Source organism: Camelus ferus, chromosome 9, assembly GCF_009834535.1.
Source record: "Camelus ferus isolate YT-003-E chromosome 9, BCGSAC_Cfer_1.0, whole genome shotgun sequence".
Lineage (NCBI taxonomy): Eukaryota > Metazoa > Chordata > Mammalia > Artiodactyla > Camelidae > Camelus > Camelus ferus.
The window spans coordinates 25,292,031-25,311,567 of NC_045704.1; the positions used below are offsets into that span (position 1 = coordinate 25,292,031).

A 19,537-nucleotide genomic window follows, 5' to 3' on the forward strand; every position below is an offset into this window, starting at 1 on the left:
AAATAAAGCACAGGAGAGAGGTGGCTTTTCCTATGAAGTGGCAAAGGAAACGCTTCTCTTTTCTTCTCTTTTTTTCCCCCTTATAAAAGGCTCTCTCTAAAATCAAAGGTGTCAGACTTTGCCTTCTCTGGCTGGCATGATCCAGAATACGGCTAAGGAATGACAGATGTCGGCACCCAGCTGCAATGAAGCATGCTAAAGTTTCCGTCTAATCCACTTATTTCTCTGTAGTCACGTAAACCAAAACAAATGGGCAGGGCTTTACATTAGGAAAAAAAAAAAAAAAACCCCACAGCAGCAGGACTTTGTTGCATAATGCAGTCGACACGCCATCTTGGTATCACTTCCCCTCCGCAGGGGAAGGCACCTTGTGGGGGGGGAACCATGCTTAAGGGTGGCCCCCAAAGTGTCAGTCTTGTCCCCTTCACCCCGGGCAGGACCATGTTCCCCAGCACCACCAGGAGAGGGAAGTTTGTAGGGACGAGTGGGGGGGGAAGAGGGTGTCAGCTCGAGGGCGGGAGGTGGGGGGGCCCTCCTGGGATGCAGGGCCCCCACCCACACCACACACTGACACACCAACCCGCTCCCAGGTTTCTGAGCTGCTAAACTGAGACGATCAGTTTAATCACCGGCACCATCGTTTTCAACTACTTGAATAAATCCAGAGGAATTATACACGGAGCCCGTGTGTAATTAAAGTGAGGGTTGTTAGACTCTTCATTTAATAAAACACTTGAAAAGAAAAACCCTTGTGGGTTTAGCAACGCCACAGGGGAGCGGGAGGGTGAGTGAGTCAGCCCTGCCCCCGCCCAGCCCAGCCCGCGGTGGGTGCGGCCCCCTTCCCAGCCTCCCAGCCCGTCTCTCCCTCCCCAGCTTGTAAGGAGCGGGCCAGGATCAGGAGTCAGGGGCTCTGTCACCGCCAGCAGTCCCAACAGCTGCGAAGCACTCTTTCGGCACAAGTCACAAGAAAAGATGTGACGGATTTCGCCCGTGGCAGAACGGCGTTCCGTTTCTGGCCCTTCAGGCAAAGAGGAAAATTTGAGATTTCCCCCCTTAAACTTCCCACAACAACCTCAGCAAAACCACATGACTCGCCTTCTACAATCTCCCTGGTGTGTTCACTGCTACTTTGGCAGGAAATCAGAATTACTGTTATATAAATTCCATCTGATGCCAGAGCGACCATCTGTGAGTAGCGTGGCTTCACCTACGTCTGCCTGCAAAGCCACTCTCCCAGAGACAAGGGAGAAGGGGAAAAAAAATTTGATTAATTTGCAGAATGCTTGTGATTTGCTCATATATTATTATAACTGCTCATCAGCACATGACAAATTCCCAGCCCTCGGTGCAGGCACCCGTTTGGTTTCAGCAGTTTCTTGCGTCGGCACCTGACAGACTGCAGGGCCTCTAATGACTTTCAGATGCTTACAAACAGTAATTCTATCTTCAGAATAAAAAAGAAAAATCCGTAGGAAGAAAAGAGGAGCGAGTTCGTCTATTTCATTTCCTTCCTGTACATCAACATGATTTAACTCTTAAGGGCGGCCACAGCTCCACGGTGGGGCCTCCCCGGCCCTGCCACACTGGCTGCGGAGACAAAGACCCCCGCCGCCGTCTCCCAGTCTCCCGGGGAAGGTGGGGGGCTCGGCCCCGCTGGGCACATCCCGGTGCCTGCCCTGCTGCCTGGCTTTCCCTCGCCCTCTGCGCGGAGGAATCCCTTTCATTTGTCCACTTTTAATTCCCGAATAACCTCTCGTGTTCTCTGCACACACAGCTACCTCAGAACTGCACTTATATCTCTGGCTTTCCCCCTCCCCTTTGCTTTTAAAACTCTGATTATGCCTTCTTGAAGCCCTGCCTCGGTGCTTGATTGCCTGTTTCAGATTAGAGATTTTAGCAAGGAGACAAAGACTTCAGAACGCACATCAGTCCCACATATGAGGACCCACAGAAGGAAAAGCGATAAAACGCGATACACCATCTGTCCACAAACAATAACCTGCGTGTTTGGAGGCTCACAAATTATTGAGCGCACAACCTTTCCAAATTACAGAGCCTTGAAACAGAGCAGAGTCTGGGAGTGAGACCCTCTTTGATGTCCTTTGGTATTTCCCACCCCCCTCGCCCCCCACCCCCAAACTGATTGCTAACAGTTGAGGAACGTCTCAGCGACAAGAAGATTTTTATTGTCAGGATCTTCCTTAATACTCATAGCCCGGGATCCGGGCAGGGGCAGACTCACCCCCGGCCACAGACCTTTTGGGACAACTGGCCCAGATGCAAAGTCTGTCTCCTTTCACGTGTGGCCACCAGGAAGGGAGAGGTGGTCTCCAGCTGACAGGTCAGCTGCTTGGTTTGCTTTGGGAAGATATTGGGGACGTTGTCCAGGAGGAGTTTGAGTTACACACAAATGGATCAGCCTCCCCGCCTCCAGCAATCTGCTCCCCTGAAAACATGTTCTGGTGCCTTTCCTTGCTCAGACTGTTAGGAGCAGCCATGCTGACCCCAGGCCGTAAACTACTCAAAATAATGAGCCAATAAATACCTTTACTCATGCTATGCAAAGTTCCTTCTAAAGTGATTTTACTAAAATGGAAGAGAAAGAAGGACCACATGTCACCAAAAGAAAAAAGCACAGATTTTTGTCTGTAGCAGGTGCGTTTTTATCAGAGACTCCTCGCCCTTGTTGTGAGCCTGTGGCCACTTACGCTCACAGGTTTTATCAAAGCATCTGAACAGTCCTCACTGAGCCCAGTGAGTAGGTCCTCCTATTTCACAAGTGCAGAAACCAAGGGGTAAAGACAGTCAGTAGTGCGCCCAGGTGAAGCAGGGAGCGGGGCGACCACTTGTGTTTGATACCGGTGGTCCGACTCCAGAGCCCCCCTTCCCTGAACCACCCAAGAACCCCAAGGTCCTGCTCTAAGGGTGATAACGAGAGGCAGCAGCTTGGTGCCAGAGCAGCCGATGGAATAGTTTACATGTTTATTAATAAACAACCAGACAAACATTTACTTTCCAAACTGAAGCATTTCTTTCCTGAGTCTCAAAATAGTTACGTCGTCCTACAGAAAAGGAGACTGAAACTGAATGGCAACGAATTGAGGTTTCATTACCAAATTCACCGTGAGCTTAATTATCCGGTCCCAGTCCCTTCCCCTGCGCTTCCTCCCTGGAGCCCCCTGCCCGCCCCAGCGGGCCCTGTCTCCCCTCCCATGGCAGGACTGGGCCGGCATTGGGACAGTCTCCCACAGCCAGACACTCCCCAAGGACAGTAGCCCAGACTTATTCCAACCCATCCCTGACAAAGCTGTGCACACAGTAGGTGCTCAGCAAATACAGCAGATTTCTGGAGACGTCTCAAGATGTCCATCCCAGGTTCTGAATTGTAGCTCGTTTCCCAGACTCCCCTAACCTGATACCAGTTAAGACTGTTTACACACACAGCTTGGCTTAAATTAGCGGGGGGTGGGGTTCAGGGAAGGGAGCAGGGGAATCTCACTTGCATTCAAACAACCAGATGTTTATTTTATTTTTTTTTAAATACATTATGCCGAACGACAAGCTACATTGAAATTTTCACTTGCTGGATCTGGCCGCAAACCCTAATTCTGCCTCTTGAAGCACATTTACCTTTCCTTTTCACCATCACTGCAGTCATTTCCTCTTACACGTGTGTCACACCTTGTAGTTGCCTGAGAACTTCTACACACACCTTTCCATGTGACACATAGGGGAAGCCGCATCAGGAGGTCAGGAGCTGCAGAGGACCCCAGCTCCTGCTGGTCACTTCAAACGCAGCCCGTCCACTCACCGTCCCTGAGACCCTAGCTGTCTTTCTTTTAGAGGAAATCTTCAAATTTTTGTTTCCTGTCTGACAACCACGCCGTCACAACAATAACCACAACCAATCCAAAACCCTGCCCCAAAGACTGAACTTCCGAACTCCACTCCAAAATGATTCAAAAAACCAAAAAGGGAAGGAAGAAATGAGGGTCCCCTAAAGGAAACGGTTTCTGTTTGGAGAGAGATAAGTTTGCCTCTCACAGGCACCACCCCCGACACACGTGTCCTGGGTTATCTCAGCTCTTCCTACGTGTCAGGGATTGTACAGGGATCAGCATCTCACTGAAACTTCAAAATGACAGGACGATACCGAGCAGTCGGTTAAAGCCCAGACTTATTCCAAGCACACACAGACAGGGTCGAGGAACACGGTTTTGGAGGCGGGCAGCCTGACTCCAGCACCTAACATCTGCCTGGCCTTGAACAACCTCCGGTACATCTCCAAGCCCCTGATTCTCCACCTGTCAGAGGGGCTCCATTTGAGCCCCTTGCATCAGAGGATGGCAGGGTCCACCACAGTAACACCTGTGCAGAGTTTAGCACGGTGCCTGGCGTGGGAGCAGCAACAGTGCCCGCCACTATAACTGGAAACGTCGGCTGCCGCTGCTCCTGCACAGAACCTGGGTCCCTGAAGGTTCTGCCTGCCTTCTCTCCAACAGGCGTCCCCTGGGGGCGACACCAGCAGAAGGTGGCAAGGGCGGGGGCGGCCAGGGCTGTGTGCAGCATCTCATGCCCTGATCTTAGCCCTGACGCAGGGGGTTCCCTAGCCAAGCACCACAGCTGCCGCTGGCCCTGGAAACACCGTCACTCCCTCTTGGGCACGAACTTCACCTAAATGCAATATTGAAGTCTATCAGGATGAAGTAGGGGTTTCAGAAGCTGTAGTAAGAAAATTAAAGAGACCCAGTAAGAGCATTTTATGCATGTGGGATAACTGCCTTTTGATACAGCTTTTTACTACACATTTGGTATTATGGACCCATAACAGATAAAAGTGTATCGTGGAATATATAAAAGTGCCAACAATTGTCAATATGCATTCACATGCTGTAGTAAGAATATTCTATAAAATACCCTTGGAATACGGTGGATGTGCATAACTGAGTGTTGCTGCTAATGAAAATTTGGGAAAAGTACATGCGAAGCCCTAAGGAGGTGTGCTAGACACAGCAGCCCAAACTCAGCTGACATTTAAAAAAAAGTCCCTTGATACCCAGAACAAAGAGTCCTCAAGCGCACACACTTTCCCCAGAACAAGGACTCAAAGCAAAGCACACAAAAAAAATGAAATAAATAAAATCTGAAACCTAGGCTCGGGTGATAGGAGCAGGCACTTGGGGTACCTGAGTTACGAACCCAGAGCAGGCGTGGGCTCTTCCAGACACCTGCAGGGATCCCCCCGCCTCCCCCCCACCCCCGGACGGGCACGGGAGGCAAGTGGCGGCTGGAGTGGCCTGGGCTCAGCCCACCCCATCTGTAATCTACATGTTTCTGGGCATCGAGTCCTCAGGACGAATTTTACACTTGGGCTTGGTTGTTTTGCTTCCTTCACTTTTCCTGGCAGCCATAAACACATTGTTATGCTCTCAAAAAAATAAATAAATAAAGTAAAACATTACCAGCTTCCTATACACATAATAAAATCAATCTTCTGCCTCCAGTACATTAAATGAAATAGCATGTCCCCAGAAAATACATAATAGGCAGTGTCTACAAGAATCATGCAAATAAAAGTAAAAACAAAAATCCAAAGGTCAGAATAAAATACTGAGCATATCCTACAAAAATAGGTATAAATATTTGCATGTATTCTATACAGCATGTGTCCTGAAAGCGTCCCTATCAAAACGCAGTCCAGAATTCCTAATCTGTGCTGTCTTTTTCTGATAGTTTGTTTATGAAGTCTGTCTTCCTACTTCCCGGAGATATAGACATTATATGCATCGACGGTAAATAGACCTTTTTAATTGAGCTGATAGGTTGAAAGTGAACCTGTCCTTGAATTTACACTGGAAGGTAGACAATGATTATTTATAAGAAGAGATTTAGCCACCGACTTCCCTTTTGTATGACAAGGACTTTATCCACAGACATATTTAAGTAAATAATGCCAAATTCTGCGTTAAAGGACAAACGTCTCCCGGTGTCAGCTGTGGGCTGACAAACGCTCCTGGCCGCCCTGCCCTGCACGTGGAGAAGGGAGCCGGCCAGCGAGAGCTCAAATTCATCCAAGTTCAGCTTTGACTGGCTTCCTCGCAAGCTGGGGGTGGGGGTGGGGGTGGGAATGTGGCAATCTGCAATTTATTTAATTTTAATTCAATCTTGTTTCACATCCTGTTTTGCGAGTCAGCAAGATGGGCTCGGTTTGCCAACATGAGGGGGTGAAATAAGGAAGGGAAGGCACTTGCCCTGGCAGGCAGGTACCAGCAGCCCAGGGCTCGCCCGGCCGGCCGGCCGGTGGAAGCCTCTCCCCGGCACGCAGCTCGGTGTGGGGAGCCTGTCTTGCCCACAGTATCACAGCCTCACTATCTCCTCGCTGAAGGGCCTATTTGTCTGCTTTAAGTGAAATCACTCAATTCTCAAAAGTCAGTGGAGGACTTTAGGAGGGGGAGGGCTGGGATTGGCTACTCCAAATAAGTTCCATTAATCAAAAGACACAGTGTAATGTAACTAATATTTTACAATTAGGGGAGACAAGATGGAACTAAAAGCCATCTATCTCTCTTATACCACATGATCATCGATTCATAATCGGAGACTGAGAGTTGCACAAAGATGCATTTACTGGATGGGGGGAGCGGGGGGAGGGCCGGTCTGAGAGCCGAGATAATGAACACGAGGAGGGAGCAGGACGCTGAAGGCTGAGGAGAGATGACAGAGGGGCTCAATGCTGACGGATGACATGAAGACGCGCAGGTACCTGACAGCCCCGAGCCGCGCTCCCTCCCCAGCATTATGATCCTCAATTATCTCTGCGAGGGAGTCAGAGGGGAGAGGGGGCAGCCAGCCCAGGTGAACATCACTTTGTGGGGCTCTGGTTGCCACCGTCAGCGCCCCTGGGCGCACGGGGACAACGGGGGATGCACGCGTTCCATCTGTTTTGTGATAAAATTCCTAAATCTTCAAAGGGGGTCATTTTTTCTCTTTCACTGCCACCTTCAGGAAAAAAAGAGTTGGCCCTTTCCAAAAAAAAAAAAAAAGAAAGTCGGTGGGGGGTGCAGTCCCTGGGAGCTGGGGGGTGGCTTGCTGCTGCACAAGGGCTGGCTGGGGACAGCTCCCACTCCCAAGGACCCTCTCAGGACTGGGCACACGAGGAGTGGGAGCTGGGGAAAGAGCCGGCAGGGGGGAGGCAGAGGCAGGACCGGAGGGGAGGGGAGGGGGCTTGGGAGGACCCTGCCCCAGTGGACGACGGATTCCGAGTCCCACCGAGGAGGAACTTTCTCTGGCCTTTGCCTCATCAGGCAGGAGCATGGCCACGGACCAGGGTCCCAAACCACCAGCATTCTCTACCTGCCCCATTATTTCCTTGTAAAGATACAGATGGCCTCACACAAATGCTCATGTAGCATGTCTTCCGAACAAAGAAAAACAAATGATGTTGTGGGCGGCAGAGTAACTTGGGAGCTCAGCAAAATGGCAGGCCTGCGGGGCAGGTGGCGGGAGACGGGGCCCCAGCCGGGGATGGAGGTCCAGGCGGTGCTGCTGGGGCCACGTCCCCCCTCCCTTTGCTAAGCTGCTCAGGGCCTTCACCTACAATACCGTCGTGACTGAGCATGCAATATGGACAGATCCCACACTGGAGCTGGAGGTCCAGGGAAACCGTGATCTTTTCTCAGGATTTATTTTTTTAAACCTAACTCGCCTATGACATGTGTCCCCTGCCTTCCTTCCGCCCCTCCAGGCAGCCCTCCCTTTCCCCTCTACCTTGATGTGGCCTCCAGGCTGCTGTAAGTGCCATTTGCAAGCCGGCTGGGGATCCTAGAGTTTGATTTCCCTACAAATCAGCAGGGATTCCTGTGTAGACGAGCCTGTGCCTACACACCAGACACACACAAACAGAAACACTCCCTGGTCATCAGAGCCCCCAGATGTCTAGGCTTCTCTACCCAGCTGGCATCTATAGCAGCTCAGACAGGGCGACCATGAAGGCAGGTGATGGCACATCTAAAAGGCTCGTTCCAAAGTACCATCTTGCCGTCCTTTCATCCCTGGGGAAGGGGCAGGGGGTCAAGCCTGGGACACAGAGATGAGCGCCTAACCTCAGAGCAGGGAACCCAGTGACCCCGGGGCATCACGTGGGGTGCGCTCATCACCCTCGGGTGCTCTACCCAGTTCTTTCTGAGAAGCACCCCCGCCCCCCACTGTTATAACAGTACCAAGTATAAATGGGTTCTGGGAATACAACCCCAGTCGGTGACAAGCCCAATCGGGCAGGCGAATCACAGGGCAAAGGTGTCAGACAGAGTCAATTTGTGTGGCCTGAGCAGCTGTAATTGAGAGCCCACCCCCCCTCCACTTAACCCCCTGGAAGGGGCACCGTAACCATAAATGGCCCCTCAGGGCTAAGCGAGTGTCCCAGACAATAAACAGGGTGCGGCTGTGCCTGCCCTCCGAGGCTGGGTGAGGCCACCAGGCTGGGCAGCGGGGTCAGGTCTCGGCTCTTCGCTCGCATCCATCCGCCCCTATGAAGTCATCCTGTGAAGCGCAACAGCCCTCTCCCTTGCCTGGACTAAAGATTTCCTGGTTTACATGCAGACCTTTAATGTGAGACGACTGAACCAACCCTGGCGGGATAAAATCAAGCCTGAAAGCAAGCCAAAGCCAAGCCTTTCAGAATGAAGTTCCAGGAATACAGCCCCCGCACAGGGTTTTAACCTCTCCATCGCCAGGATTTTGCCCTTAAGCAGAAACGAGAACTGAGCATTTTCAGGTGGAATGAACCTACCTCCGGAAACCTCTCCCATTAATCCATGGAAATTCGATTTATTGTCTTTGGAAGCAGTCTCTGCATCGACACTCTCATGCACATGTGGATGCCGCTTGGTTTTGGTTGGACACATGGTTCTTTTATTTGTGGTTTGATCAAACGCAGGACAGAGAAGAGATACAATGTTCCTAGAGGATTTCTAAAGTGAGATACTCTCAGGGGGGAAATATATAGGTAATATTTTATGAGCTTGTTTCAATGAATCAAAAAAAAAAAAAAGCAGTGTTAAAGGTATGAATTCTTAAGTTGAACAAGGCATGAATAAAAGTGTGAATTCCATGTTGCTCTAATTACCCCAGCCATGTCCACTGATAGGAAACGAGTCCAGTGTGTCCGAGGTGCAGCCCCTCCTGTTTGAGGAGCTGGGGAGGGGGACGGAGTGGAGTAGGGCTAACTGAATAGACTGTTTCATATTCCAAAGGTTCTGAAAATTCCAGTGTGTGGTGACCACGGGTGATGACCACATACTTCTTGGGTTCCTTCATTAGAAAGGTCGTGCCTTTACAAAGACATTTAGTGAGCAATTCCATTCGCCTTTTTAGGGGACACCCAGCTTTCAACTTCGGATGCTGAGCATTGACTGCATAAAAGTAGGGTGGAAAGCATGGGGGTCGGGGTTGGGGGTGGCGAGCAGAAAGTCAGCTCATCTTCCCCTCCTAATCCCAGACTAGGTGGGCTGGCAGCCACTAAAAATTAAATAGCAGAGGTTTCCAAAATGAAAACAGAACATTTCCACAATTATAAAAATGGCTCTAACACTGCAATACTCCTTGAACTCCAAACAAATTATTTGGGAGGATATTAAGCCTGGAAGGTCTTTCAAATTTCTTATTAGAATGGAGATTACTTAGAGCTCGTGGCCAAATCACATACAATTTGACCCAATTCTTTTCCACCCCTTCACATCATTTGATATTAGGCAGAAACTATTGTTCCAATGCTGAAATTCATTATCCTCCCCTGCAGCCAAGGCCGGTTGGGAAAATTCCCCGAGACCTGGCTTTCAACCTTTTATTGCTGCCATAAAGGTGGTCTTTTCTGCCACCTAGAGGAGAGATGGCAGCATGGCATGTGAGTCACCCGGAGGAAAATTAAATACAGCTGAATAATTGAATGAGAGGGCAAGTTGAATCAGGGGTCACCATCTGTTTGACTAGAATTGTTGGCACATTTCAGCTAAGCCTCGCGCGCCTCGTAAACATGCTTACAGTTATCATAGCTCGCATTGCCCTAAAATAAAAGAAAATTGGTCCTAAAATAAGCCTGAACTAATTAAACATATACCATCTTGTCGTCATGGAGACCAGAGTGAAGGTCACCAGTTTCTCATGGCATTCAGGAGGGTGTTGGTGCCAGAAAGAGACAGGTGATTCTTTCAACTCCTGGAGACAGGGCATCTCAGAGGCTGGAGGTGCTGCCCGGATGGCGGCGGGAGGGAAGGAGGGGACCACCGCCCCTATTGCCCAAGCCGTTCCTCCTCTCCGGGCCGAGGGGAGGCAAAGAGCAAGAGCAAGGAAGAAAGACACCATCTTTGCAGACTCCAGAAGCGGTGCCGGGAGGGACCCCAGGTGCCCCCTGCCAGCGTTACTTAACGTTACGCCCAATTGGCACGTCTGCCCCTGGGGGTGGGGGTGGGGAGGGCGTCTTTCCAGAGAAATGGGTGTCATGTCTGCATTGTATCCCTCTGCCAGCTTCAGTCTGAGAGCTGGTCGTTTACCAAGAGTCTAGATGGAGCTGGTTTGCTTGCCTGTGTGAATTACACTGTGCTTTGCGTGTGCGTACAACCAGCACGAATGTATATTTTGGGAGAGAAATCAGTTTCGATCGTACAGCTCATAATCCCTCTTAATACATCGCTCCCACCTTGGAGAGGTGCACACCTGTCCTCACGTCCTCAGCACACAGTGGGTTTGGTTGCAGGCTGCCCAGAACTTGGGCTCAGGAGTTGGGGTTCAGAGTCAAGGTGAGACCAGCATTTTGGGGGATTTGAAGAGGAGCTTTCCTGCCCTGGGGCCCTGGAGCCCCCTCCCTGTGTCCCCTTCCTGCAGCCAAGGCCTCCCTCCCCTCCCTCCCGCCTTGCTGAGACGGCCCTACCTTCTCCCTTCCCTTTTGCACTGTCGATTATGCACAAATCACTTAGGAAAGACACAGTGGAGTGACCCCAACTACAGGGAACCTCCTTGGGGACACAATTAGCGTCTGTTGTATCCCACGTTGGCTGGGCTGACACCATCGCGGCCTCCAGAGGTGCCGTTCTCTATCACATGGTGGAGATGCTACAGTAGGGGGTGGGGTGGTACCCAGAGACCAGAGTGTGGAAACGGACAGGAGGACTCCAGCCACTCCGCTCCTGAGTAATTAGGACCCATCAAATGAGGCTGGTTTGCACCAGTCTCCTGCCTTGTAAACCAGGCTGCAGGCCGGCTTCCTGGAATCCTTCCAGATTAGGACAACAGGCGAGAAAAGTAGAAAAAAGCATCCGACAGCACTGGTATCCGCTGGGCCGGGTCGGGTGCTGCCCTAAGGGCTGGGAGAAAGGGCCCTTTGGCCCCAAGGTACTTCCAGGCCAGCCTCCCAGCAAAAGCAGGTCAGGGACGGCAAGGAAGGATTTGTGCTACTTTGTTCCAAGAGCTCTCCCTTCCACTGCACTTTCTGCTGGGGATGCCCTCACCTTGCCAGCTCAGATGCTTCTTCCTCCGGGAAGCCCTCTCTGGTGCATCTCAGCCCACCATGCTCCTTCTTCCTCCACTATGTGGCACACACGCTGTGTCACAGCTGCCTGTTTCTCACACTTTCACTGCGCACAGGCTGGATGCACAGGTCTGCCCAAAGCCTGGTCAGTCAAGACCCTTCTATGTGACTTTCCCCAGGTCAGACTGAGCAGTGACCCTCTCCACAGGTCTCAGTCTCAAAAATAGGTATTCCATACCTACAAAGGATCCCAGATCGAGATCCCGGGTGCAGAAAAGCCAGCCAGGGTTGTTGCAGAGCTTGGGAAATATACAGAAGGGGTGGGGGGTGAGGGTGTGCTTGGTGGAGTGCAGGTGGGGGGGCACACCTGCCAGGTGTTCCACAACACTTGTAAGATGACAGTTGTAGCCTGGACAAGTGAGGGGAGGGCAGACTCCATGCATGGTCCCCAGCCTCTCCCTTCCTTGTTCCTGTTATGACAGAGAGGAGTCAGGATGGTCCCCATCCTCCAGACACGTCAGTGTTTGCACTGTTCAGCCCCGCCCCTCTTCAGCCATGCCATCCACCCCAGCCTGTGCCCCTGCCCCTCCCTGCCTCCTGCAGGGGCCTAGGCCTTCTCCAGAATGCACCGTGGAGATGGGCCCCTAGGGTAAACCAAGCCCAGGGCCAGAAACTCGCCCGCCTGTGCACCAAGCAAGTAACTCCAGCTCCTGATGTAAGCCCGGAGGTGGGGGGGCCTGGATACCCCAGAGACCCCAGCTCCGTCTGAAGGAGCCGCAGCCGCCCAGCTCAGGCTGACCACTGCCTTGCAGCAAAACAGGCTGAGGGTTGCAATACCTCTAAATTTTCCAGAGGAGCCAGAAACGTAGATTTTTATGTGAAATCCCTTGAGTTTTAAATGTTAACTACCAATTCCAAGCTTTCAGAGGCTCTACGGGGGCCAAGCCGCCCAGGTCTGCAGACTGCTGGGAGCCGGCACACAACTGTCTGTAACCTTCTCACTGAACCGTTGAGCAGGGGCGTCTGAGCCCTGACCTTGACACCTGGCCACGCCCGCCTGGCCCGCCCCTGCTGGCCAACACCCAGAGCCTGGCTGGAACACCCCATCAGTCCCCTCTGTGCAGGAAGGATGCTCCAAAGATGTCCTGGAGAAGCTTCTGAGAGAGTTTCGCAGCCCTGAGTTTCCCAGGCTCCCTCGGGCCACCAGGTGGGCTTTGCTCCTGGCACCACACCCACTCCAAGGGTCTCCCGGTGCCCACCCAAGAGGTCTTGTTTCTGCTGCTGCCAAGAACACCCACCATGCGCACCTCTTTCCTTGGCCCTTGGCCTCCCCTCAATAATCCAGCTGCAGGAACAAAATTGCCCTCCATTCGGAGATTATCACTGAGCGACGCTTAAGGGGAAGGAGCTATTGATAATCCACCTCGCGGATTAACTTTCAAAAATAAAAAACCAGACTGGTGCCCAGATAGAGGGAGTCCTGAGCCTGTCTGCATTGACCGGCCTCCACAGCCACTTGGTAGCAGGATTTAGGGCTCGGCTGCCACCCCACACCTGTCTTCTGCACAGAAGGAGCAATCACCTGATGCCACGGAAGAAGCTGCCTGCACTGGGCTGGTTGAGCTGAAGAGCCTGGCTGTTTCCTGGGACTTGTCTACCTGCAACATGCCTCTCCCTTTATTTCTGAATGGAAAATTAATTGACAGATCACTGGAGAACAGAAAGCAAAGATATACCCTCGGCAGGAGGGGTGTGGGTACAGGGGAGGCCGTGGGGAGACCAAGGAACCCAGAAATCCTGCAGAAGATCCAGAACAGCAGAACTGCAGGCCACCCTGGGCCCTGTTACACCCTCCAGGTTTTGCTGTTCCCAACTCCTGGGCAGAAACATCATCTGGTGGGGAGGGGTGGCCCAGCCCTGATACTATGCAGAGCCCAGGCCCTCTGCCTCAGCATCGCCGTGGGAAGGCAGTGGGATTCAGGGTACATCGTAAGCCCTCGAGGTGATGCTCAGCTCCGTCAGGCTGGGAACACGCTGATTCCTCCCAGAGCCTCCCCAGGGCCCAGCAGCCAGGGCAGAGGCTGGAGTTGATGCTCTGCTCGGAACCTGCACTTTCAAATGCACTGGGTTTCCTCTTGTCTCAGGTTCCCACAGTCACTGGCACTGTGGACCGAACTGAACACTCAGCTGGGCCTGGTGGCTCGTTTCTGAGGGGTGACATTGGGGATGGGGGCACTCAACCTTGTACACAGCTCAGCCTATGGCCAGAGTCAAGGGCTGGACCAGCTCTCCTTTCAGTTTCTCTGGCCTCCTGCCAATGCCAACGCAGAGGTCTCTGGAGGGAAACTTTGCAGGTTATGAGCCTCCCTGACCCCTGCCAGGGTCTCTGAGCCCCTGGAGCTGAGCCCGCCCCCAAATCCCAGCACCCCCCACTCATCACCATAAACCGGCCCCACCTTTTGGAGAAGAAGCTGTAGGCCCTCCTGAGGTTCTCTGAAGGCACCTGAAGACATCTCCCCCTGGCTTCGCTCTTTAGTTGTTGATTCCTTCTAGATGCTCCACATCCTGCTGTTCAGGGGACCCTTCCCAGTCTGATCTCACACCTCAAGCCCTCTCGACACATTTTGTTTCATAAATATAAATTCTCATTGAGCACTCAAGCTTTTGACGTTCTCCATGACATCAGGGAGCGGTCCCTAAACTCTGCTTCTTCAGCTCCCAGGGAAGAAAACTGAGTGATTCAGGGCGACCCTGGAGGCCGCCTGTGTCTGCTAGGGCATCCCACCCCGTGAGTGCTGCGCCCAGAGGAGACAGGTGCCCCAGTCCCTCCCCAAGAGCCCTTGCTCCCATTCAGGGTTCACCAAATCCCCCCAAACCAGAGGGGGTAGCCCACCCAGGGACACTGACTTGGATCCAGGCTGTGTGCCGAAGTCCTTAGGGGACTTTTAAAAGGGTTTCTTGAGGCCAGAGAAGACAAAATTCACAAATGACAGGACAAGTTGGCTGTTTCAGCCTCTGCAGTCACAGACAAGGCAAAAAATGTGCAGCCGTCTCTCTCTGCAGCTTCCACGGGTCAGGCTTAGATAGGACCCTGAGAGGTCGATGTGCTGCCAGCTTCTCCTGCCCCCAGGGAAGCTGTTCCCACTGAGACGCTAGGCCAGGAGCCACATCCCACGTTGGAGAGGAAGGACACACACCCCACTGCAGATTGCGCTAAGCTGGGGGCGCCATGGCCACAGCCCGGTGTGGACGGCCAGATGGCTGAGTGTGGCCCAACCAGGGAGGTGAGTGACAATGCCCTGACCTTGCAGCCCTTCCATTTGCTCCATGCGTTCTCACGAGCCAACAGGGCGCCTTTGAGGGGCCAAATTGACAGGAACATAACACCTGCACATGGGTCATCAAGCCACTGAGATCACATCTACTAAACTAAGACAAAGCTAGTGGACAGTCCCGAGTTAGCAGTGAGGTAGAGCTGGACCCATGAAGCCCAGCTCTCCTCCAGCACTGGCCAGTTGTCTGGTTTATCCATAGACCCAGCTTCTCTCTGCCCCAGAGCAATCAAGGCAACCCACTGGGTAAAAATCAATGTCTACTTTAATTGGCTCCTAGTCCCTTGGAAACCATTTCTAGAAACTTCAGAACTTTCTTGAATTCTAGAAAAAGCATCACGTGGTTTCTCCCAAGAACAAACCCTGCTCCCTGAAAACTGTTCCTCTTTGTCTCAAAAGACACTCTTGAGAAGAGACTTCCATTTCAGTCCTTGTTAAAAGGGCTTCCTGGAAGAGGCTCCTCAAAAATATATTAAAAATCATATTAAAATCATTTTCATAAAATGTGTGTTGAGAAGTTGAATTCTCAAAGGCTCCATTATTGAAGCAAAAATTAATATTTGTACTGTTTCTAAATTGGAATAAAATTGCAAAGATGCAAACACCATCCCTGTATCATAATCTATAAACCAGTCACAAATGTTAAATCAACTGTAAAAATGATTTAAAATCTACTTGACTAATTTTATTAAACTGATTTAAAATCGTATTTTGTGCTACCTTCATTTATTAACCGCAATCTCCAACAACGGTGGAGTTATAATGGATTTTTGTTTTTGCAAATACAAGTATGTTTCCAAATAATGCTGTCAACGAAAAGGCTCCCCTCTCGTGGTGGGCGTGTGATTGCCCGGCACATGCTGCGAAGAGAGGACCTTCAGAGAGAAAGCCACTTTATTTACATCTCCCCAAACCGCCATGGAGTCTCAGCCAGCCCACGTAAGACTGCACGCACAAAGGTTCAAGTTCATATTCATGCAGAGACGAGGACGTTGTTTCTTGTGAACGCCCGATCAGACTACCTCCGAAGGCCCGAAGTGCTCAGTTACAGTGTCTGGAGTTTAAAAGCGAGCATGTATCTGTGTGAGAGCTCACTGCTGAGCACCCACATCCTGGAGAGGTGCTCCCGCAGCCATCTCTGCAGCCCTGAGTGTGCCACCTTTGCATGCAGGACAGCTAGATGAGGCAGGCCAGCCCACGCCCCGTCCTTCCTCTGGGAGCCAGGAAACGCAGAACTCAGGTGGGCACTTGGCGTCTTTGCTGCTGAAAATCACATGGAAACAAACAGAAGTCTAAGACAGAAAACGCAGCCGAGAAGATGCCCTGGCTCTGTCTGGTCTCCCTGGGCCCCTCTCAGCGGCTTCCCTCTCGCTGTCTGTGAGACAACAGAAACCTGCCGTGAGTCCATCAGTGGGGATTTTAGGCTCATTGCACCTCCAGTGCTCGAGACAGCAGGCTCCAGGACAAGTCGGTTGGCCTATCTGCGCCGCAGAAATGGAGCTGAGCAGTTGCCATCCTGACACAAATGTCTGCACAGGGCATCTGGTGGTGCTCAGAGTCTCAGTGGCATCTCCAGCTCCCCAGGGGTGGGACAAACGGACTCCAAGTTTAACAGGCAATGTCCTATGGATGCTACAGGAAGTAAAGCCATAAAATAGGAGGCCAGGGAGGGAAACTGAGCCCCCAAGGCTTTGGGCTGTTATCTGTGTCTCAGGGAGCGCCGGACGCTCAGCCTCCCAGCCACCTTCAGCTGCTGCAGTTTCTCAGGGGGAGGGGGAGGGGGCGTGGCAAGGCGGGAAGGTGGGCAGGGGGCCCATCCCAGTGCCCAACAGCCACCTGTCATCTCCTCTTGGGCCCTTAGCATGGCCGGTGGGGGGGACCATCTCTGATAGTGCCTTCCTGTCCCCTTGTCCCTTGGTTCTAAATGCCCACACCTCTTCTTGCAGGCACAGATACGGCACCAGAGGCTTCCAGTCACTTCTCCTCCCGGACGCAGGACAAGCAGGAAGTACCCGAGAGTGCATGTGCCCAGAAGGTGCCCTCACCCAACGGTGGACAGTGATTTGGGAGCCACTGACGCTGAGGAGTGACCCTTCAAAGCTCCAGTGGCCCCCAGGGGCTTGACAAAGCACTCTGCCCCCTTCCTCACAGGTCACAAGCTCATGCCTAAGCCAGATTCTGATTCCAGAGAAACTCCATGAGAGAAAGGGAAACTGAAGAGGATCCTTCACTCAACATGAACGCCATCCACTTCTGCCTGACACTCTGCCCGGGCCCTCTTCATCCCCGGGTCCACGGACAGAGGCCAGCCCTACTCCAAGACAGCGGCTCTTCCCGGGACCAAGTGATGCCAAGTCTCACTAAGGAGCCTCGTCCCCAGACAGAACTCCACCCCCAGATCCCCAGGCCCCTAAAACCTCCCGCTGCCACCCTGCCAGCCTGCATCTCCTAGATAAATATTTCAGAGCACTTCATCTCGGAAACACAATATCTGCCTCTTCGAGATGCTGTGTGACCTTTCACATCGTTTCCCCCAAAAGTTAATTTCTGTGATGAATGCAATGTACTCCAACCCATAAATCTGACTGTCTGAAGGATTCAAATTAGGAATTATTGACAGCTGATGGAACCCAAGTGCAGAGACGAAGAGGGTTTTCTCATCCGTCCATCTAAACGTTGGAATGTGTATTGATTAAAATATGACGCGCTACAGAACCCAACATAAATCTAAACTCTATTAGATTAACACGAGCATTCAATTAACATAAAATGACAACGTAGGAGAAAGGGGCTGCATGTCAGTCACCAGTAATATTTTAGCCATAAACGTGGGAACCTGAAACCAGGACGGGTGTCTGTTGGGGCGGCAGTGCTGTGTGAGGGGTGGGGTGGGGTGAGCCCAGAAGCTGGAGGAGATGCACAGAGCAGCCTCGGGCAGAGAGGCCAGGAGGAGGGAAGGGCGACCAAGCTGACTGGGAAGAGCCGTCACTTTTAGTTTGGATCTGCCGGGCGGCCAGCACAAGGGTGCTGCACGGGTGGCCGATGTGTGGGTCTTTGGGCAGACCTGGGCTAGGAGACCAGGCTGCACGAGTCTGCTTCTAAGATGCAAAGAGGACTCCTTGGGGGGAGGGTATCGCTCAGTGGTAGAGCTCATGCTTTGCATGCACGAGGTCCTGGGTTCAATCCCCAGTCCCTCCAAAAAAAAAAAAGGGTACACCTTGGTTGTGTTCAGGACCCCAGTCTGGCATATCTGAAGTTATCCTGGAAGGAGGACAATGGAGATTTGAAAATGAATTGGAAGATGCATGCTTGAGTCAGGGAAGAGGAGGATCACGCAGAAAAGCAACGAAAGAAATGTGATGTCGGCAGTGCTTCCGATGTGCCGGCCCCAGCCCAGCACTTATCACTTCTATCACGTGCACGGTCCTGGAAGGGTCCTGGACCATCCTGGAAGGGTCCTGGAGGACAGTAACAGCTGACTTTGCAGTTGAGGTAACTGAGGCTCCAGAGGTGCCATGTGCCACCAGAGGCTCCCATGTGTCACAGGCACTGGGGGGCCGTCCCTGCAGACTGTTCCCACATATGCCAAAGGCTACTAGGGTCTGAGGCAGCTCTCCAGCCACGGGATCCCATTGGATGGATGCACCAGGGTGTTCCCTCAACCAAACAAGGATGGCAGCTGGTTTATAAATGCCTAGCTTCCACGGGCTTCAATGGGACAGCCCAGGGGCACGCCCCATGTGGGTCCTGGGAGGGTCCCCAACAGGACTGAGACCCCACCTTCCACAGCAGAAACTGCTCCAAAATGCACCTGTCTTGGCTCCTCCCTTTCCTGTCTCATGTCCCCACCTCGCCTTGTGGGATCTCCAGAAAAATCATCTTCACCCAAATCCTTGTCTCAGCGTCTGATTCGGCACGAATCCAGGCAAAGGACGAAGGTCACAGGAGGAGTAAGTGGAGGCTGGTTTTATTTGTTTGCTTGTTTGTTTCTTTTCAAACCAAGGCTTCTCATCAGCCTCCAGGGCTCTCTCCTAAGCTGGGAACTGAGCGAACCCTGAACTAAAACATCATGACGAATAAGGAGGAGTGGCGGGTGGGGGGCCTGTGTCTCCCAGCTTCGATCCTGTTTCCCGTGCGAACTTTAAAACGCACTTTTCTGTAGAGTGAATGCCCCCAATCTAATCTGATGGCCAGGCCAGACCTCAAAACTCCTTTAGTGCCTAGTTCATATATTCATGAATTGTACTCCTTCAAACATGCGTATTATTGCATAAATATTACATTTGGGGGTGCAACTCGGGAATGTCAGGGACAGAACTTGGCAGGGGCAGCCCTAGAGAGCCCGGGGGTATAGTCACATGAGTCTCTGTCTTCAGGGGAGTCGTGGCCTCTCCGGACACACAGACACCCCTGGAGGTGGCGCCCCCTGGTGATCACTCATCAGAACTTCTAGTTGCAGAAGAAAGGGAAATTACTCCCCTGTCTGGGTTCAGTTTCTCTGGCGGTGTAATTAGTCTTGATCGAAATAAAATATTCTTGACCCAAGTGAAGACCAGGGCGGCCCCCATGGGTGGCAGGGCCTTGGCTGGGTGGGGAGGGTTCCCAGGGGCCAACAGACTCCAGTCCTCAGAGCCCCGCTGACGTGGGAACTTCTGCATGGATTATGGGCAGGCAGTCTGGTGCC

The 19,537-nt window shown here is 52.2% G+C and overlaps 1 non-coding gene across 1 annotated transcript; it reads left to right on the forward strand.

Annotated features, from left to right (window-relative positions):
- The first annotated feature begins 17,978 nt into the window (after positions 1–17,978).
- TRNAA-UGC lies at positions 17,979–18,051 on the forward strand. Its single transcript has one exon. It is a non-coding gene; the product is annotated as a tRNA-Ala (tRNA).
- The last annotated feature ends 1,486 nt before the right edge of the window (positions 18,052–19,537 follow it).